This window comes from Peromyscus eremicus, chromosome 7 (assembly GCF_949786415.1).
Source record: "Peromyscus eremicus chromosome 7, PerEre_H2_v1, whole genome shotgun sequence".
Classification (NCBI taxonomy): Eukaryota; Metazoa; Chordata; class Mammalia; order Rodentia; family Cricetidae; genus Peromyscus; species Peromyscus eremicus.
Genome location: NC_081422.1, coordinates 978,821 through 1,001,674, shown reverse-complemented (window position 1 = coordinate 1,001,674; position 22,854 = coordinate 978,821).

The window sequence follows — 22,854 nt, the reverse complement described above, 5'->3', positions numbered from 1 at the left end:
GAAGGAAGATTGCTTGAGTCCTGGAGTGTAGATGTAACCAACCGTCTTATTAAATAAGAAACACAGAATCAATGCAAAGAAGAAAGCCAAGAGATCAGAGCTAAGAGCCTTACCCGCCTGCTGCAGCTAGCCTCTTCAGCCAAGAGACCTCTCCAAAAGAAACCTACTTCCTGTCTGTTTGTCTTTATATAGACTTTCTGTTCTGCCTTCTCATTGGCTGTAAATCCAACCACATGACTGCCTCATCACTGCCTGTCTGTACAGACCTCCAGGTCTTCTATGGTTGGTATTGAGATTAAAGGCATGTGTCTCCAATGCTGGCTGTATCCTTGAACACACAGAGATCTACCTAGCTCTGCCTACCAAGTGCTGGGATTAAAGGCGTGCACCACCAACGCCCAGCTTTTGCTATGGCTCTAATAGCTCTGACCCCTGGGCAACTTTATTTATTCACATACAATTAAAATCACATTTCAGTACAAATAAAATATCACCATACTGGAGCTTCAAGACAAGCCTTGGCAATATATCCAAACCTTGTCTTTTAAAAGAAAATTTGCATTTGAAACCATGTCCTTCTAATATATTTATAAAAAATCAGCCCCCTCAAAAGTCTGTCATGTTTCATATTCAGTGGGGGAAATAGGTGAGGAGAAGTAAATACAGCTGAGGAAATGAACACATTATTTCTTTTTTTCTTTTTTTTTTTTTGAGACAGTATTTCTCTGTGTAGTTTTGGTGCCTATCCTGGATCTTGCTCTATAGACCAAACTGGCCTTGAACTCACAGAGATCTGCCTGACTCTGCCTCCCAAGTGCTGGGATTAAAGGTGTGTGCCACTACTGCCCGACAAACACACAATATTTCTAATACTCTGAATGTTTCAATGCATTAATTCAAGAAGACTCTACTGGCTTCCTATGGGCTTCCCATGCTATTAAATTTTACCAAGACTTTATTTTCTAAGAAGGAAGCTCTGTTCACACAGCCACATTCTTATCCCTGAATTTTATAATCTAGCTAAAAGAGACTTAATTCTTTGAGAACCATGGTTTCTTCTTTAAACCTAATAACCCCCAAATCTCCCTTAATTCTGTAAACATAATTAAAAGATAATTTTTCTACAAACATACTTCTAATGTCATTGACAAAAAGTTATTCATAATAAAATACAGGCCATGAGTTCTAATGCACAGTGCAGAATGTCCAGCAGCCGTGACTGACTAAAATGCCAACCAAAGTGACAATGGAATCCTCTCCTACACTTTTGAAAAAGTCGTACAAAAGTAGAACACTGCTAATTTTGCTTATTCACAGAGTTAGAAGTCAATGTCATCCCATGCCAAGATGGAGCCCCATTCTTTAAGGAAAAGGACCACAGCATCCAAGGGCTACATTGTATCCTTCCATCTAACTTCTAAACTAGTCTTGTCCTTACTCACTCTTGATTAAGAATTTTCAAAACACTGTTAATAATGAGTGAAAATATTGAGATTAAAAGTCACACTTCTTCCCATAAAAAATGTAGAATTGAAATTTGAAGCTCACATTTACATTTAAGATTTAGGCATGAGAAAACCTCCAATACTTCATAATGCAGTTATATCTTAAATTCAGCATTAATAAGAAATAGCCTTGGGTAAAGGTTTATGAAATCTGCCAGACTCAGATCCTCATTTTCACCACCTGTGAAATGGAAATCACATTGTCATTAAGAACCAGGTATACCTGTAGTGTCAGTGCTTGGGAAGTGGAAACAAGAGGATCAGGACTTGAAAGTAAATCTTTGCCATGCAGACGTCATAGATAATTGTGAGCTACCTTGTGGACACTTGGAATCAAACTCAGGCCCTCTGTAAGAGCAGCAAGTACTCTTAACCATGGAGCCATTTCTCCATGCCACAATAAAAATTTCTTAGTGGTTAGACTACAGAGGTAAGACGAGCTATCATGACAATCAAAATGGATTGTCCTCTTATGGCCTCCGTTGGTACTAGATGCACATATGTTGCACAGACAAATAGGCAAAACACCCACACATAAATGTTTGAATTAAAAATTTTATTGCTATTCTGCTGTGGATATCGCTCTGTATAAATAAACACTGATTGACCAGTGGCCAGGCAGGAAGTGTAGGCGGGACTAAGGGAGAGGAGAAAAGAGGAAACAGGAAGGAAGAGGGGACTGCCTGGAGCCGCTGCCAGGACAAGGAAGATGTAAAGTGCTGGTAAGCCACGAGCCACACGGCAAAGTAAAGATTAATAAAAATGGGCTAAATATAAGAGTAAGAGCTAGACAATGATAAGCCTGAGCTAATGGTCAGGCAGTTTAAATAATGTAAGAGTCTATGTGTTTATTTCATAAGTGGGCTCCGGGGCTGGCGGGACTTAGAGGGAGCTGGAGAAAAATTTTTCAGCTACACTATTCTATACTAATTAGCCATTTATAACTAATTATGACATCACAGTTCAAAAATAGAATATTAAAACTTGAATTTTTATCTTTTGAAGTTACCCTTCTGTGTATTTCATGTATTCTCAGCATCAAGAGTCAATCATTATCTGTTTCCTGATTTACAATAAATCACCTGAACTCAAGAGCTTTCTGGCAACGGGGCAGTTAAAATTCCAAGAAATTTGATGGCTCTCTCAAGCAAATTAAAATTGCTTAAATGAAAATGAATGACTTTGAATGTAAGGTGAGAGAGACATATCATTGCTATGAAATGGTAAGTCAGATGTGAGAGGCTATGAAAATCAACTGTGTATATGAAGAATTTCCCAATTAAAAGTGCCCTGCTTAGTGTATATAAGAGAGCTGACTTTAACTCTTTGGTTGCTGGTCTTGAAAATACTGTGGTTAAAAAAAATACATATGCATTAGAATCAAGGAAAATGCATTATTTCCTGTAGAAATAAGATTCTTAACTGAAATTTCCAGAGCATTGCGCCACACTAGGATAGCTTGACAGATCAACAAATGTTCCCTTCCTTTTGTCAGCAGAAGCAGTGTTTTGACAGTTCATGGCATATTCTACAGGTCTACTGAGACCTCTGGAATTGCATTAAAGGAAGGATTTAGTCTTGTTTCTATGGAAACCATAGACACTCTATAAGCCTGTTAAACAAGACAGTTCACAAGATGGTATCTTATTCAAGATGACTAGATTTTGCAATATATCACTGATTTTTTTTCTATCTGGATTTCAATATCTGCCTGAAAAAAAAATTCTTTGATGCTCTGTAGTAAAGGAACCAGCCACCCAGCCATGGTACAAGCAAGCTGCACTTCACTTCAGATCATATGCTGAAAATCAGAATGGCTTCAACCTTAAGGAAAAGAGATTCTGCCCAGCAATCAGGACTAACATTGACACTATTTCCTTAACAAGCTTCCAATTGTGTTTGTGTTTATTTCTCACTTGGCTAATTACAAAGGGATTAAGCCACTTAAAGTAAATTGGCTTATCACCATAGGATTATAAAAGTCTGTTATCTCTTTTACCTACTGTCTATGATGATTGATGTACATCTACTAGAGTGTCATTTATCACCAGCACCTATCACAAGACCCAGCACATAGGCTAACAAGCAACTGTATGGATATAACAATAGCATCATTTTTTTATTGGTCAGCAGCTATATTATAAATGTTATGGTCATTTCCATCCTCAAGACATTTCTATGCATTGATACTTTGATGATCTCCAGTGCACATGTAAAGAATCTTAACTTCAGTGAGTCTAGGAAATATGGTCTGTGTTGTGCAGCTAGTACATTAGTAGTAATGGAATTTAAAGTTTTGTCTGAGGTCAGAATGGCTAAGATCAAAATCACTGAAGACAGCTTATGTTGGAGAGGATGTTGAGCAAGGGAAACCCTCCTCCACTGTTAGTGGGAATGCAAACCTGTACAGCCACTCTGGAAATCAGTATGGCTGTTTCTCAGAAAATTGGGAATAAGTCTTCCTCAAGACCCAGTTATACCACTCTTGGGCATATACCCAAGGAATGCTCAATCTTACCACAAGGACACACACTCAACTATGTTCATATCAGTATTTTTCATAACAGCTAAAATCTGGAAACAACCTAGATGCCCCTCAACTGAAGAATGGATAAAGAAAATGTGGCACATATACACAATGGAGTACTACTTAGCAGTAAAAAAAAAAAAAAAAAAAAAAAAAAAAAAAAAGGATATCATGAAATTTGCAGGCAAATGGATGGAACTAGAAAATACCATCCTGAGTGAGGTAACCCAGACTCAGAAAGACAAACATAGTGTGTACTCACTCATAAGTGGATACTACATGTGATGGAAGGGATGGCCAAACTGCAACCCACAGCTCCAGAGAGGCTAGCTAACAGGAAAAGACCCTAGGAGGGACACATGGATGACCCTGTGAAGGAGAAGTGGATGATATCTACATGAGTGGATGGGGTGTGTGGAGGGTGGCAGAGGGTGAGAGGTGGGAGATGAGAACATAGGGAAATGGGAGGGTCGAGCTGGAACATGGACAGAGTGAGAGGGCAGGAAGGGAGATACCATGATGGATGAGGACATCATGGGAATTAGAAGAGGCAGGGTGCTGGGGAGACTCTCAGGAGTCCACAAGGATGACCCCACCTTGGTCTGCTGGCAGTGATCCAGAGGGTGCCTGGACTGGTCTACTCTGGTGACCGGTCTAGCAAATAACCTAGCTGTCACCATAGAGCCTTTGTCCAGTGACTGATGGAGGCAGATGCAGAAACCCACAGCCAGGCACCAGGCTGAGCTCCAGGAATACAATCAATGAGAGAGAGGAGGGATTCTGCAGGCAGGAGACGTTGAGATCATGATGGGAGGATGTGCAGAGATGATGGACCACACTAGTGGAAGCCCATGAACTGTGGACTAGTGGCTGTGGAGCCCCCATGGGACTGGACTAGGCCCTCTGGATATGGAAGATGGTTGTTTGGCTTGAACTGTTTGGGGGGCACCCAGGCAATGGGATCAGGATCTGTCCCTGGTGCATGGGCAGGCTTTTGGGAATCTGGTGCCTGTGGTGTGATGACTTGCACAGCCTTGGTGCAGTGGGAAGGGGCTTGGACCTGCCTAGGCTCAGTGTGCCAGACTCTGCTGTCTCCCCATGGGAGACCTTGATTTGGGGGATGTGGGGATGTGGGATGGCTTGGGAGAGAGGGCTAGGGGATGAGAGGAGGGAGGAGGGAGGACCTGTGGGTGGTATGTGGAGTGAGTAGAAAATTTCTTAATAAAGAAAAATGGGAAAAAAAGATGAATTATACAGAACATAAAATCTTTTAGTTCTGTTTGCTTTAAGTATGTCTGGGAGTGTACCCCCTGTTCATATAAAAGCTAGGTATCTGTGAGCACCATCATGGGTTTTAGAAGACTTCATCTAAGTACAAACATGTGTGAGTCTGTCATGTTTGAGGACATCTGCTCAGTCACCTAATTATTGTCACAAAAGTGAAGCATATTATCAACTGTTGAATTCAGTTTCTTTGTAAGCAAGTTTACATAAGGTTTAATTCACTAAATAAAATTAAAATATACAAAATAAACATGAAAAACAAAACAAAGCAAAAGTTCCATCTGAGGCTGGGGAGATAGCTCAGTTAAGTAATGTATTTACCTTGCAAGAATGAGAACCTGAGTTCCATCTTGAGAGGCCATGTGAAAATGTTGGGCCTAGTGAGCTGGAGAAAGGGATCAGCAGTTGAAAGAGCATACTTCTCTCTCAGAAGACCCAAGTTTGGATCTCAGCATCTACACTGGGCATCTCACCATTTCCTGTAACCCAGTTTCAAGTGGATGTTCTCTAGCTGGCCTCTGCTAGCACCTGCACTCATTTGCACATACCAACCACCTATACACAATTTTTAAAAAGTGTTCTTTTTTAACACTGTCCCTTTGAGATACCAAGTTATAATGCCAGAACTGGGGAAACAAAGAGAAGAAAGCCTAAGGCCAGCCAAACCTAATTGGTGAGTATTGGTCCAGTCAAAGACCTTGATCCAAAGGAAGTGAATGGTGTTCCTGAAGATAATACCTGAGGCATGTGTTCATACCCATACACTGAAAAAATAGTAGTATCTTGAAGATACCACATAGGCAGCAAACTGTGATTAAGTGTGATTAAGTTAGACATTAACCCCAATATGAAGTATTTTCTTTACATAGCTTCTTATTTTTCCTCTGATATGAGTGCTGTGCAGAGTAGAAGACAAAAGAGACTCCCCCTCAAAAAAAACAAAAACAAAGTTTTCCTTTAGCCTGAACTAGTAATCTTTGCAAAGAAAAGAGGAAGTAAAGTTTTCAGGCATACACTGTGGAGGAGCTGAGATTTTGCTATTTACAGAAGCTTAGAGCCAAGTCAGTACTCATGAGATGATGCACGAGGTGGCAGAGCTTAAGTTGACACACATCTTTGCTTCAGTACCGATCTTGATCTTTATTTCTGGCCACAGTTGGCTCTTGTAAGAGCTGTTCCTGGGGCTTAATGCTCAGTTAGCCTTGCTGAATTAGTGGGCTCCAAGTTTAGACAGAGCCTTGTCTCTAAAAAGTAATGTCTAGAGTGATGGAGAAAAACTAAGAGGTTTCAATCGAAAAGCTGCAGGCAGATATATATACGATTTTATTTTAAATTATTTTTTCATTTTACATACCAACCATAGTTCTATTCCTTCCCCTCACACCACTCCTTCCCACTCCCCTCAGTCCCACAACCATCCACTCCTCTGAGAAGGTAAGGCCTCCCATGGGAAGTTAACAAAGTGTGGTACATCAAGTTGAGGCAGGCCCAAGCCCCTCATGCCTGCACTAAGGCTGAGCAAGGTATCCCACCATAGGGCTCCAAAAAGCCAGTTCATGCACCAGGGATAAATTCAAGTCCTACTACCAGGAGCCCCACAAGCAAACCAACCCACACAGCTGTTATCCACATTCAGAGGGCTTGGTTCAGTCCCTTAAAGGCTCCCTAGCCATCCACCCAGAGTCCTTGAGCTCCCTCTAGCTTGGATCAGTTGTCACTGTGGCTTTCCCTATCATGATCTTGACCTCTCCTGCTCATACAATCTCTCCTCCCTGTCTTTGACTGGACTTCAGGTGCTCAGCCCTATGTTTAGCTGAGGATCTCTGCATCTGCTTCCATAAGACACTGGATGATAACAGTTGGGGTAGTCACCAATCAGACTACAGGGGAAGGTCAGTTCAGGCACCCTCTCCACTGTTGCTAAGAGTCTTACCTGGGGTCGTCCTTGTGGATTTCTGGGAATCTCTCTAGCACCAGGTTTCTTCCTGACCCCATAATGGCTCCTTCCATCAAGATATTTTTTTCATTGCTCTCCTTCTCCTTTCCTTCCCCTACTTGACCACCCCATTCTCTCATATTCTCATTCCCCCACCCAGACCCCTCTCCCCATGCCCTGCAAGTTTACCCAGGAAATCTTATCTATTTCTTCCACCCATGGCAATCTATGCCTTTTCCTCTTAGGATTCTCCCGGTTACCTATTCTCTGGGGTTGCAGATTGTAGCCTGGTTGTCCTTTGCTTCATATTTATATCAACTTATGAGTGAGTAAATACCATGTTTGTCTTTCTGGGTCTGGGTTACCTCACTCAGGATGATTTTTTTCAAGTTCCATCCACATGTCTTCAAATTTCATGTCATTGTTTTTTGTTTGTTTGTTTGTTTGTTTGTTTTTACTGCTGAGTAATACTCCATTGTGTAAATGTACCACATATTCTTCATCCATTCTTCAGTTGATGGGCAACTAGGCTGTTTCCAGATTCTGGTTATTATGAATAATGCTGCTATGAACATAGTTGAGCAAGTGCCATTGTGGTATGATTGAGCATCTTTTGGATATATGCCCATGAGTGGTATCACTGGGTCTTGAAGTAGATTGATTCTAAATTTTCTGAGAAACTACCATAATGATTTCCAAAGTGGTTGTATAACACTGAATCCCACTAGCAATGGGAGAGTGTTCACCTTACTCTATGTTCTCTCCAACATAAACTATTCTCAGTGTTTTTAATATTAGCCATTTTGACATGTGAAAGATGGTATCTCAACATCATTATGATTTTCATTTCCTTAATGACTAAGGATATGGAGCAATTCCTTAAAAATTTTTAGGCAATTTGAGAGTCTTCTATTGAGAATTCTCTGTTTAGCTCTACATCCCATTTTTCAATTGAATTATTTGATATTTTGATGTCTAGTTTCTTGAGTTCTTTAAATATTTTAGAGATCAGCATACTGTCAGATGTAGGATTGGTGAAGATATTTTCCCATTCTGTAGGCTATCATTTTGTCTTATTGACAGTATACTTTGCCTTGCAGAAGCTTCTCAGTTTCAGAAGACCCCACTTATTAATTGTTGCTTTCAGTGTCTGTGCTACTGGTGTTATATTTAGGAATTGTTCTCTTGTGCCAAAACGTTCAAGGCTACTTCCTCCTTTCTCTTCTATCAGGTTCAGTGTAATAGGATTTATGTTGAGGTTTTGGATCCACTTGGACTTGAGCTTTGAGGATGGTGACAGTTACAGATCTATTTGCATTCTTCTACACATCAACATTCAAATATACCAACACCATTTGTTTAAGATGCTTTCATTTTTCCATTGTACAATTTTGGCTTCTTTGTCAAAAGTCATAAAAGTTCATAGAAGTGTGGATTAATATCAGGGTCTTCAATTCCATGGATCCACATGTCTTTTTTTATTACTGTAGCTCTACAGTAGAACTTGAAGTCAAGAATGGTGATGCATATAGAACTTTCTTTATTGTATAGGATTATTTTGGTTATCCTGGGATTTTGTTTTTCCATATGAAGTTGAGTATTGTTCTTTCAAGGTCTGTGAAGAATTGTGTTGGGATTTTGATGGGGATTGCATTGAATCTGTAGATTGCTTTTGGTAAGATTGCCATTTTTACTATGTTGATTCAAGAGCATAGGAGATCTTTCCATTTTCTGATGATTCAGTTTCTTTCTTTACAGACTGAAAATTATTGTCATTCAAGTCTTCCACTTATTTGGTTAGAGTTACTCCAAAATATTTTGTGTTGTTTGTGGCCATTGTAAAGTATGATGTTTCTCTGATTTCTTTCTCATCCCTTTTATCATTTGTATATAGGAGAGCTACATTTTTGTTAGTCTTGTATCCTGACACATTACTGAAGGTGTTTATAAGCTGTAGGAGTTCTTCAGTAAAATTTTTGGGGTCACTTATGTATACTATCATATCATCTGCAAATAGCAAGAGTTTGAATTCTTCCTTCCCAATTTCTATCCAGTGGTCTCCTTTTGTTGTCTTATTGCTCTAGCTAGAACTTCAAGAACTATATTGAATAGATATGGAGAGAGCAGACAGCCTTCTCTTGTTCTTGATTTTCATGGAATCATTTTGAGTTTCTCTCCATTTAGTTTAATGTTTGCTGTCAGCTTGCTGTATATTGCCTTTATTATATTTAGGCATGTTATTTGTATCCCTGATCTCTCCAAGACCTTTATCATGAAGGGATATTGGATTTTGTTGAAAGCTTTTTCAGCATCTAATGAGATGATCATGTTTTTATTTCAGTTTTTTTATATGGTGGATTACATTGACAGATTTTCGTATGTTGAACCATCTATGCATCTCTTGAATGAAGCCTATTTGATCATGGTGGATGATTTGTTTGATGAGTTCTTGGATTTGTTTTGCCAATATTTTATTGAAGGGGATTGGTCTGTAGATCCATTTCTTTGTTGTGTAATTGTGTGTTTTGGGTATCAGGGTAACTATAGCCTCATAAAAAGAGTTTGGCAATGTTCCTTTTGTTTCTGTTGTGTGGAACAATTTGAGGAGTATTGGTATTAGCTCTTCTTTAAAATTCTGGTAGAATTCTGTGCTGAAAACATCCAGCTCTGGGATTTTTGGGGTTGGGAGACTTTTAATAACTGCTTCTATTTCCTTAGGGGCTATCAATCTATTTAGATTGTTTATCAGGTCTTTATTTACTTTTTGTATGTTATACCTATCCAGAAAATTGTCCATTTCTTTTAGATTTTCCAATTCTGTGGAGTACGTGTTTTTGAAGTGTGACCAAATAATTTTCTGGATTTCTTCAGTATCTGCCGTTATATCCTCCATTTCATTTCTCCTTTTGTGGATTTGGATATTCTCTCTCTGCCTTTTGGTTAGTTTAGATAAGGGTTTGTCTATCTTGTTGATTTTCTCAAAGAACCAACTCTTTGTTTCATTGATTCTTTGTATTGTTTTCCTTGTTTCTCTTTTATTGATTTCAGCTCTCAATTTGATTATTTCCTGTCATCTACTCCCCCTGTGTGAGTTTATTTCTTTTTGTTCTAGGGTTTTCAAATATACTGTTAAGTCACTAGTGTGAGATTTCTCCAAATTCTTTATGTTGGCACTTAGTGCTATGAACTTTTCACTTAGCATTGCTTTTATAGTGTCCCATAAGTTTGAATATGTCATACGTTCATTTTCATTGAATTCTAGGAAGTCTTTAAATGCTTTCCTTATTTCTTCCTTGACCCAGTGGTGATTCAGTTGAGCATTATTCAGTTTCCCTGAGTTTGTAGGATGTCTGTAATTTGTGTTGTTGTTGAACTGTAACTTTAAGCCATGGTGATACAATAAGATACAGGTGGTTATTCTAATTTTTTTTGTATCTGTTGAGATTTACTTTGTGACCGAGTATATGGTTAATTGTAGAAGTTTTGTGAGATGCTGAGAAGAGGGTATATTCTTTTGTGTTTGGGTGTAATGTTTTATAGATGTCTCTTAAGTCCATTTGAGTCATAATATCTGTTAGTGCTCTTATTTCTCTGTTAATTTTCTGTCCAGAAGACCTGTCCATTGATGAGAGTAGGGTGTTGAAATCTCCCACTATTAGTGTGTGGGGTTTGATGTGTGATTTAAACTTTACTAAAGTGTAGGGCCCTGGTCTCCTCCCATATTGAGTAAAGCTGCTGCCTGCTTGCCGACCTTGACCAGATGTCCTCCCTATGCTAATTCCCTGCCGGTTTCCACCCTCCTGAATGCTTAAGGGAAGTTCCTTGTTTGTGTATCCTGTGTATTGGGTGTTAACAGCTTAGATGCAAGAATGTAGAACATTCAGTATCAAACTTCTGCCCTTGGGGTTTCTCCCATTGTGCTGTAAGCCTGTATTTAAGGTTTCCTCCCTCTTTCAATAAATAGCATTCTACATTCAGCATTCTGCTGAGGCAAGTGACCTGCTGTCTTTGTCTCTGTTTTTCGATCCATAGCCCCTCGCTCGGACATGGTGAACGGGTGGTGGTATGGCAGGCATTATCGCTACAAATGGAGGTCCCATCGAGATCCGAGAAAGAAGGGACATCGCTGATGGACACCCAAAAGGTAAGGCTGGCCAGCAATTTAAAGAAAAAAGAAAAGATAAGGGTGAATTGAAATGGGTGCAGCTAGCTCACAGTCAGTTGATTAGACTGCTGAAGCAGGAAGTTAAGATAGGGCAAGACAGTTAAAGATTTCATGAAAATAAAAAAAGGAAATCTTCCCAATAGAGAAGAGGGAAGGAAAGGAAATTTCCCGTTAGAAAAGAAAGAAAATTTTTAATCAAGAAAAAAAGATTTTCCCGGTAAAAAGGGGAAAAATTTTGAAACTAGGCCTAAAGATTTTGAGACCCTGTAGAGCAAGGATGTAGTAAAGAGAAAGGCCTCTTCCCAGTGGTAATGGAGGAAGAAAAGGCTCCTTCCAATTTTAGAATTTTCAGGATAGGTGAAACTCTGAGTTCCTTCTGCCTGCTGGTGGAGAATGGCAGCATCTGAATTACAAAGAGTCGGCAGGTGGGCCGACTGCTGCTGGCTGAGCAAGCGAGCCCAGAGGTTCAAGTTTTGTTGTCTGTTTGCTTAATTTTGGTTTAAATGTTCATTTTTTCCCTCAGAGTGGGAATAATTCAATATTTAGGATCCCTTCGTGGGAAATGTTTTTCTGTTTTTACCTTAATGGTGAGAATAAATCATTATTAGGTAGTCCCTTCATGGGAGTAAGAGAAAGTTTAAATGTGAGTGCAAGTATGCAGGGCACAGGCCCAGCATGGCAGTGAAGCGTGTGTGAGATAGCCTGGAGCAGCAGGCAGGCAGGTACACGCAGGCGGGAGGCATAGCCGCAAGGCCAATGAGGGGAACAGACTCGCTGGCAGGCAAGCGAGCAGAGGCCAGGAGAGGGACTGGCACTAAAAGTTTAAACGGGCCCAACTTCTGGTGAAAAATGGTTTGTCAGGACATGGAATGCTAAGTCAATGCTGTTTGAAGTTCCAGGGATATTAATCATTCATTTTATAAAAGATGTTCTGTTTTTTGATTGTTTTAATAAATGCTTGGATGAATGTTTGATTCTCATGGTAGATAAACTAAAGGAACAGGATTCATAATTTTGAACTATATATTAAGTATGCTCTTGTCTGTTGATCATTACTGAAAATTTGGCTCTGCTCTTTAAGTTGCTTTATAGAATTTTATAGAAATATAACACCTGAAATGGATTGGGTGGTTAGCTTATTAAATAATGTTGTTGCTAAGATAAACCCATAAAAAATAATCTCTTACTGATAAAGAGGTTACAAAATTATTTTTCCAGTAAATAAAATACAGGTAAATTGTTTGGTCCACATTGTTAATATTTGGCAATTTACCTTAATGTTACTTGGAATCTATAATAAAGGATCCTAATTTTAAGATTTTATAAAAATACTCAAGAGTATTACCTAAAGTTACCTCTTCAAATCCTATAGAGATTGTATTTAATGCTTTTATAATTGGCATATGTAAAAAGGACCATGGAAATAGAAGCTGGTGATAGAATTGCTCAATTATTATTACTTTCATATTTAAAATGCAAAATGGCTTCTATATCTAGAACCAGAGGCTTTGAAAGTAGAGGGAAAAAAAAGGTGTTTTGACAAACAGTTATCAATGACAAACAGCCTAAATTAAAAATAAAATTATATGGGATTGAGAGTGAAAGATTATTGGATTCTGGTACTGGATATATCTATAATTTCACAAGAATCCTGAGATCCCAATTGGCCTCTACAAGAAGTCAGAAAAATGGCAGCCATTACAGGATCTTAGAGCTGTAAATAAAATCATGTTTCTCATGGGAGCAACACAGCTTGGCTTGCCTGCCCCTGTGGCAATTTCTAACATTGGCATTTAATTGTGATTGACTTATGGATGATATTTTACTGGCTGCTAAAGATAAAAAACTTGTTTTTGATGCCTTTTCTAAGTTACAAGAGGTTCTTAGCCTGGCTAATTTACAAATAGCCCCAGAAAAGGTACAGGTATCCTTCCCTATCATTATTTAGGTCATGAATTGTTACGCACAGGCATACGTCCACAAAAGATTACTCTGCGTATGGATCAGCTACAGACACTTAATGATTTCCAAACCTTTCTGGGAGATATTCAGTGGCTTTGGTCCACTTTAAAGATTCCAACAGGTCAACTTCATCCTTTGTATGATGTCTTAAAGGGTGACCCTGACCCTTTATCTCCCCATAAATTAACAGCTGAAGGGCGTACAGCCCTACAATGTTTGCAAGAGGCCCTGGAGCAGGCTCACATGCAATATATGAATCTTTCTTCTCCCTTATTGTATTTGATATTTTGTTTTTCTCGTTCACCTACTGGAGTGTTTTGGCAAACAGGTCCTATTCTATGGGTACATTCCCCAGCTTCTCCAGCAAAAATCATTACTCCTTATTTTCAGGCTGTTGCTCAGATTATGTTTAAGGGACTCAAGATCAGTGTTCAAACTTTTGGTAAGGAGCTAGATATTATGGTGACCCCATACACTCAATCTCAAATAGCATGGTTGCCAGCTAGTGCTAATGATTGGACCATATTGACATGCTCCATGCAGGGTCAGTTTGATACTCACTACCCCTCCAATGATGTGTGTAAGTTTTTTAAATTGCATCCTGTTATATTTCCCAAGATAGTACAGATGACTCCTATTCCTCAGGCCCATGTGGTATTTACTGATGGTACTTCACGTGGTTTGCTGTGGTAGTTTCTGGTAACATAGTAAAGAGAATGAAAGTCTAGAGCACTTCTGCCCAGATGGTGGAGGTACAGGCACTGTTGCTTGCTTTACAGATGTTTTCTGATGAGCTTCTAAACATTTATACTGATAGCCAATATGTGGCACATGTAGTTATGCCTTTGGAGACAGCAGCCTACATACCATCCATTTCTCCCATTCATGAATATTTATTGCAAGTGTAAGGACTTATATGGTCCCACTCACATAACCTTTATGTGGGCCATATTAGAGCTCATACTCAATTGCCTGGACCTCTAAGTGAAGGTAATCAGAGGGCTGATGCCATTACTCATATGGCTGTCACATTAGTTTGTTCTGCCTTTGAAAAGGCTACTCAGTTGCATCAACGTTATCATCTTAATGCTGGATCTCTTCGTCATCATATGGGAATAACCCAGGAACAAGCCATCCATATAGTTAAATCATGTCTTATTTGTGCTGAATTTTTACCTGTTCCTCATTTGGGAGTTAATCCCTGAGGACTTTTACCTAATCATGTGTGGCAAATGGACGTCACACACATGCCTTCATTTGGAAAATTACAATATGTCCATGTGTCTATTGATACATATTCTTCTCTAATTTTTGGTTCTGCCCATTCAGGGGAAAAGGTTAAGGATGTAAAGAATCATTGTCTTCATGCTTTTGCCTATATGGGAGTGCCAAAATGCATAAAGACTGATAATGGTCCTGCCTACAGCAGTACGGGATTTTCAAAATTCTTCCAAGATTTTTCTATCGTTAACAAGACTGGTATTCCTTATAATCCTCAAGAACAGGCTATAGTAGAATGCTGCCATTGTACCTTAAAAACATATAGTGCTAAAGTAAAAAGGGGGGAGCTAAAGGCTCATCTCTCCTCTCCATATTCTATTCTTTCCCTTGTTTTATATACTTTAAATTTTTGTCAGTGGATTCTATTGGAGTATCTGCTACAGATAAGCACTAGAGGGCTCCTGTTGCAAATCATCCTCTGGTGCAATGGAAGGATCTTTCTACTGGCACTTGAAATGGACCTGATCCCATGTTGGTGTGGACCCGGGGATCTGTTTGTGTCTTTCTGCAGGACAATGAGGTTCCTCTTTGGGTTCCTGTGTGCTGTGTGCACCCTGTGGCTGCTGCTGAATCCCAACATGGCAGAGACGTATTGGGCCTTCATGAATAACTCTCCCCTTCTGATGCCAATGGGAATTGAGAGCTCAATATGGCCATCCTTGACAAGCATCAACATAAGCCTAGGAACTGTAGCCATGTGGTTGGATTCTTCAGAAGTTAATGTATGGTAACTTTTTTCAAAAATGTTGAGAATGTGTCACCCAGATACCTTGGAGATTAAGGATAACTCTGAAGGTCACTGATCTTCATTTGTTAACAATAGCATGCCAACTAAGCCTTTTTCATTTTCACAATCCTCTTCAAGCTGGTGTAGTACCTACTTTCAGGAGTGGCTATATGCAACTTTTATTGGCCTCCTGAAATTCATCTAGCCTCTTTTGAAGATATCTTAAAATTCGTGAGCCTGAATGTAGCCATTATGAGACCATTAGTTCTGCTCCTTGTTTGTTGTCTGTTTTTCTTTATGGTTCTCAGTTTTTCCTTTGCAGAGCTGCCAGCTTAAGTCGTGCTGGGATCAAGAAAAATGGGCCTTGGTGGTTTGTGTTCCTGGAGTCGTGTTCATGCCAGTGGATGCCCACATGCTCCAGAAGAGAATCTAACATCGCTGTTGCCGTTGTTGCTGTCATAGTGGTGGTGGCCTCTGCTGCTACTGTTTCTGAGATTGCTATTTCATAATTGGTTACTACAGCTAGCACAATGGAGACCCTGGCAGCAAAAGTAGCTACCACAGTTAGTTAATCTTTCATTCTATTGAGCATGTTAAATTTAATTCAGTAGTTATATACATTTCGATTGGCTTTGAAATTTATAAAACTCAAGTTCCATTTGCTTTTGGGATGCCATCTTATGAGGACTCCAATTTGCATAAGGCTCAAAGGAAGGGAATGGTTCAATTTCCTTTAGCCTCCTGGCTATGGGTGGGTTAGAACTGCTGTTGGTCTTTTCTGTGTTGCACAGATTGCAAGCCCAGTGCCACTTTGAGATCTTTGGCAACAGTTTACTCTACAGCTCACGTGGTTGAGCCTGTATGATAATGAGTATTCAGAGACGAGTAATGCTTGGGGGGCACTCACCAACCTAAGACAGAGCACTTGTGTGGCATGGGCAGGTATCTCTATGATGGGTAAGGTGACCTGCTGACGTCCCACACAACCTAAGTCAGAAGCTCATTTTTTAGTAAAAAGGGGGGACCTGTAGGGACCTGGTCTCCTCCCATATTGAGTAAAGCCATTGCCTGCTTGCTGACCTTGACCAGATGTCCCTCTATGCTAATTCCCTGCCGGTTTCCACCCTCCTGAATGCTTAAGGGAAGTCCCTTGTTTGTGTATCCTGTATATTAGGTGTTAACAATTTAGATGCAAGATTGTAAACATCAATATCAAACTTCTGCCCTTGGGGTTTCTCCCATTGTGGTGTAAGCCTGTATTTAAGGTTTCCTCCCTCTTTAAATAAATGGCATTCGGCATTCAGCACTCTGCTGAGGCGAGTGACCCACTGTCTTTGTCTCTGTTTTTCGATCCACAGCCCCACACTGGGACATGGTGAACAGGTGGTGGTAGCGCAGGCATTATCGCTACACTAAAGTATCTTTTACAAATGTTGGTGCCATTGTATTGGGGGCATAAGTGTTTGGGATTAAAATTTCATCTTGATGGATTTTTCCTGTGATGAATATGAAATGTCTTTCTCCATCATTTTTGATTAATTTTAGTTTGAAGTCTATTTTGTTAGATATTAGAATAGCTATACCAGCTTGTTTCTTAAGCCCATTTGATTGGAAAATCTTTTCCCAAACCTTTACTCTGAGGTGTGTTTCTTGTTTGCAGCAGAAGGATAGATTATGTATTTGTACCCATTCTGCTAGCCTGGGTCTTCTTTCTTTTTCAATACAGGGTTTCTCTGTGTAGCTTTGGTGCCTTTCCTGGAACTCATTCTGTAGCCCATGCTGGCCTTGAACTCACAGAGATCTGCCTGGCTCTGCCTCCCAAGTGCTGGGATTAAAGGCGTGCGCCACCACCACCTGGATGCCTGTGCCTTTTTATAGGCAAATTGAGTCCATTGATACTAAGAGATATTTATGACCAGTGATTGTTACTGTTATTTTTTTATGGGTGGTGGTGATAGTATGTGTGTATTTCCCTTCTTTGGGGTTTGCTGGTGTGAGATTGTGTATTGCCTTTGTTTTTGTTGGTATAGCTAACTTCCTTGGATTAGAGTTTTCCTTCTAGTACTTTCTGTAGGACTGGTTTTATGGATATGTATTGTTTAAATTTGGTTTTGTCATGGAATATCTTGTTTTCTCTGTTTATGGTGACTAAAAGTTTTACTGAGTATTGTAGTCAGGGCTGGCATCAATGGTCTCTTAGTATCTGTAAAACATCTGTCTAGGACCTTCTAGCTTTCAGAGTCTCCATTGAGAAGTTGGCTATAATTCTGATAGGTCTGCCTTTGTATGTTACTTATCTTTTTCCTTAGTTGCTCTTAATATTTTTTCTTTATTCTGTATGTTTAGTGTTTTGATTATTATGTGGCAAGGAGACTTTTTTTGGTCCCATCTATTTAATTTTCTTATACTTTCATAGGCATGTCTTTCTTTAGTTTGGAAAAGTTTTCTTCTACGATTTTGTTGAATATATATTTTCTGTGCCTTTGAACTGGAATTTGTCTCCTTCTTTTATCCCTGTTATTGTTAGATTTAGTCCTTTCATGGTGTCTCAAATTTACTAGATGTTTTGTGTTAAGAATATGTTGGATTTAACATTTTCTTTGACTGATGAATCTATTTCCTCTATTGTATCTTTAATGCCTGAGATACACTGACTATCCTGGAACTCTCTCTCTCTCTCTCTGTAGACCATACTGACCACAAACTCAGAGATCAACCTGCCTATGCCTCCTGAGTGCTGAGATTAAAGGCATGTGCCACCACCACCTGGCTCTATTATCCCTTTTAAAGCCTCAGCACATTGTCCCAGATGGGAAATGTAAATAAATATTTGATAAATTATTACATTATTCAAATTACATAAGAAACATTAACGTGTGATTTAATATCAGTCTCTAAGACATCTAACTATAGTGTTGGAAATATGACTGGAAGGCTACATAGGATGAGAACTAAACCAGGGGGAATTTAGACGACTTGAAAATAAACTTTCATCAGTACCTCACTTTACACATGTCCATTGAACATTTTCATTTGCAAGACTAGGTTACAGGTGCAGTATTTGATATACAGATTGACATAGTTTCCCCCAAGCAGTCCCGTAGTTCAATATTCCATATTCTTGTCCAAACTGTCAAAGTAGGAAAGTATAAATATCAAAATATTAAAACAAAATTTCCTTACAAATAGAGTGAGCGACCCTCCGAGACTGTAACTGTTCTATGAGACAGAACCTGCCAGCGTCCGAAAGGACTAAGAGAGCCTTTATCCAGTGACTGATGGATGTGGATGCATGGTTCCCCGGTGGGCATCAGACTGAGCTCCGGGAATCCAGTCGATGAGAGAGAGAAGGGATTCTGCCAGCATAGGACTTCGAGATCACGATGGGGAAGACTTGCAGAGATGACTAGCCACACTGGTGGAGACCCATGAACTAGTGGCTGTGGAGCCCCCATGGGACTGGACTAGGCCCAAGCCCTCTGGATACAGGAGACAGTTGTTTAGCTCGAACTGTTTGGGGGACACCCAGACAGAGGGATCGTACATGGGCAGGCTTTTGGGAGCTAGGTGCCTGTGGTGTGGCACCTTGTGCAGCCTTGGTGCGGCAGGGAGGGGCTTGGACCTGCATGAGCTTGGTGTGCCAGGCTCTGCTGACTCTCCATGGGAGACCTTGATTTGGAGGATGTGGGGATGGGGGATGGCTTGGGAAGGAGGGCTGGAAGGTGGGAATGAGGGAGGAGGTGGGAATCTTTGGGTGGCATGTAGAGTAGAAAATTTCTTAATTAAAAAAATGAAAAAAAAAATAGAGTGAGCATGAAGTTAATTCTGAAAAATAATTGGAAACTGTTTTTACTGTGTGGAGGGGGTTATATACTATGATAAAGTTACTAATACAAAACAAATGGATCACTTTTCAGGGTTAGAATTCCCTACACAAAGCATAAAAGATCATCTGAGACTGTAACACATTAAATGTACAAAATTAATCAATTCTGTAAAGTTTTTTACCCTAAAGTGTTGGTTAGAAAAATGGCTTAACAGTTAAGAGTCCTGGTTGCTCTTCCAGAGAATTCAGGTTCTGTTCCAAGCACCTATATGGTAGTTCACAAACATTTTTAGCTATAGTTCCAGAGGATCTGATGCTCTCTTCTCTTTTCCTGGGTACCAGGTATACACATGTTAAACATACTTACATGAAGGTAAATACTTACATACATAACATACAATAAATATGAGTCAAAGAATCTGTAAGCTCTACCAGACAGCATTCTTTGTATATTAAAATTTCACATAACCATGCTTTCTCATGGTCTTCAGATAAAGTCTACTAAGACGAATGGTAAAAACAGGCTGGATTTATTGCATCATCCTAGTGAAGGAGAATTCGCCCCATGAAGAACTGCAGGACCTTCCAGCAGACAGATAAGAGAAAGTATTTTATTATGGGACAGGAACTTGCATTGAGTGATTTGGATTGGAGAGGGGCATAAGAATACCAAGATACACTCTGCTTTGGGTGGTGTTAGAAAGCAGAAGTCAGCTTCTATTTCTAGCTCATGTATATAAGAACTGAAAAAACCCTCCTCTTCATAATGTGATTTGGAACAGAGAGGAGAGGGGGGACAAAACAATGTAACAATTAGGTAGCTCAGCAAGTCTTAAATTAGAAAAAGACACTAGCATACACATGGAATAGTAATTACTAAATAATGAAAGATTTTCAAAAATTATATGGTATTTTGAAATGACACAGTGACCTTAATTTTTACTTGTGTTTTAAAACTTGGTCTCATTTTGTCTCACTTTTTTGGAGTAACCTTGGTTGCAATTATCTCTGGATGACCTTGTCTTTAGTTGATACTCTGTAAAACTGTTCCTGATAGGATGATGTGGCCTAGACATGAATGTCAGGCGTCCTTATGAATGTCAAGGGCTTTTTTTTTTCTCATTTCAGCATTTGAAAGTTTTTACTTAGTACCATAAATGCATAAAATAATGAATGACAATCCAGTATAAATTTGATTTGGAGAAATAATGGAACCCTTCTCATACCCAGGATTGTAGTGGAAAACTAAAATTTGCTCTTATCATCAAGAATGGCTACGTGCAAACCTTCCCTGAAAGTAGCAGTGAGAGTGCAGACAGTCAAGGTGGAGTGGCTCAATAGTGCAGAGAGCTCTAGCCAATTGATCCAGAGCTCCCTCATACCTCAGACAAGATGTACACAGTAATGCCAACTGGAGCAGACCAAGATGTCCTCAACTGCTCAGTCTAAACACCATTATTATTTACCATCATATTATAAGCTGAGTGTGTTCACTGTATAAACCCTTACAAACTCATCATCACTTTTCTTTCCAGATAGAATTCCTTACACCTCCTATTATTGATCTCTCACATCGTGGCTCTGTTTGTTCAAATGTTCTCTTTTGATAATGCTATTGATATGAGGAGGGCAATATGGAAACACTAATTCATGAGTAGTTTTTGGAATCTTCTTTGATATTTTCATGACTTTGCTTGGCTTCCAACCATCTGCTTGATTTAAGACACTAATTTTAATTTTTTGGTAACCATCTAGGTGAGTTTTTCCTCAGTTTCATGGGAGTCTTAAAAACAAACCTGAGATCACATAGATAACACAGCAATGAGGATTCCAATTTCTATCTTCTATGTGACTCACAAGCTAACCCTTTTTTACCTTGGTGGATATACATACATATATATATAATTTTATTTATAATAAAAAGTATAGATATGCCGGGCAGTGGTGGTGCACACCTTTAATCCCAGCACTCAGGAAGCAGAGCCAGGCACATCTGAGTTCGAGGCCAGCTTGGTCTACATAGCAAGATCCAGGAAGGCACCAAAACTACACAGAGAAACCCTGTCTTGAAACACCCCCCCAAAAAAAGTATAGATATATACATGTATAGATAGTATAAAAGGAATTTGGTGATTGGATAACCTGAGAAAGTTATAAGACCATCTTAAAGCAAGAATTTAGACATAAATACCTCTCTCAACCTCTCTTTTCTTGCTTGTTTATATATGAGATTTACAGCAATTCCTTTCACAGAACATTCTTCAAATTCATTACAGAAACGTCAAGTCCAAAGATTAAAATCACCATTACACATGTCATCACTAGATTCTGCATGGGTAGAATATATGGAACATCTTATGTGATTATCATATCTTGAACTTATCCATTGCATAAACGAAAATGCTATTGATACAAAGGTTTTAATCTTTGAGGTATAAAAGAAAGACTTTGATTTGAAATTTAGTGAAATAAATTGATATCCTTGGTCTCTTGAAAATGTATTTTGGAGCCAGGTACATGGATAAACATGCTATAATCCCAGCACTCAGGGGCCTGGGGCATGAGAACCATGAATTTCAGACAAACCTGGGCTACACAATGAGAACCAGTTCCAAAAATTCTATTATTTTGGTACCACAGTTTCAAGATGACCTGGAGTTCACTATGCAGCCCACACTGGTTTCAAATGGAAAACAATCCTCCTTCCTCATCCTCCTAATTGCTAGGATTATGGAGGCATGTGCCTTCAATTCCAATGAAAAGATTAATCTAAAAACGTTTATGCCCATGCCAAGATATTTAAGTACTGACTGTGAAGGGCTTTGGGGGTGAGTTTGCCTTGGTACTCTGATATGTAAATCTAGTCCTCACCATCATTATTTACACAGGACATAAAACTGTTAGTGGTGCCTATGAGGTTCAAGCTTAGGTCTATTTGACTCAAAATCCCATGTTTCACCTACTCTGTCTCAAATATTTTTTTTCCTTCAAAAGGAGTCTGTTGTGTTTATAGATTTGCATGCATGAATGCCTGCTTAGGTAAATTTTATCTGTAATAATCACCGTGAGGACAATGATAAACATGGATAAATATTTGTTTCTGTTTTTGTTTTTTGAGATGGGGGTATGATAGCCCAGGCTGCCTTATGTAACCATGATAGTTCTAAACTTGCAGTCCTGTTGCATCTGCCTCCCTCGTGTTGGGATTCTACCTGGTCAGTAGAATCTTTTTAATGCACTGACTTTATTTCCTACAGATAAATACCCAGAAATTATACAGCTAGAAAAGAAGCAATACAATCTTAGCTTTCTGAAGTTTTCTCATAGCAATTCCCTAGAACTATATCAAATTATGTTCCAACCAACACTATAATGGGTCCCTGTTCTCTACAACCTCACCAGCATTTTGTTTGTTTGTTTGTTGTTTGTTTTTGTTTGCTTGTAGACTGAAGCATTATGACCAGGATAAGATGGATTCTTGGTGTAGTTTGTATTTGCATTCCCTGGTAGCTAAGAATGTTAAATATTTTTCCTGAACATTTCTTGCCATTTTTAGTTCTTCTCTTGAGAACCCTCTGTTTAATTTGCTCACTTTGATCAAATTACTTGTTTTGGAGTCAAGTTTTCAGGGTTCTTTATTA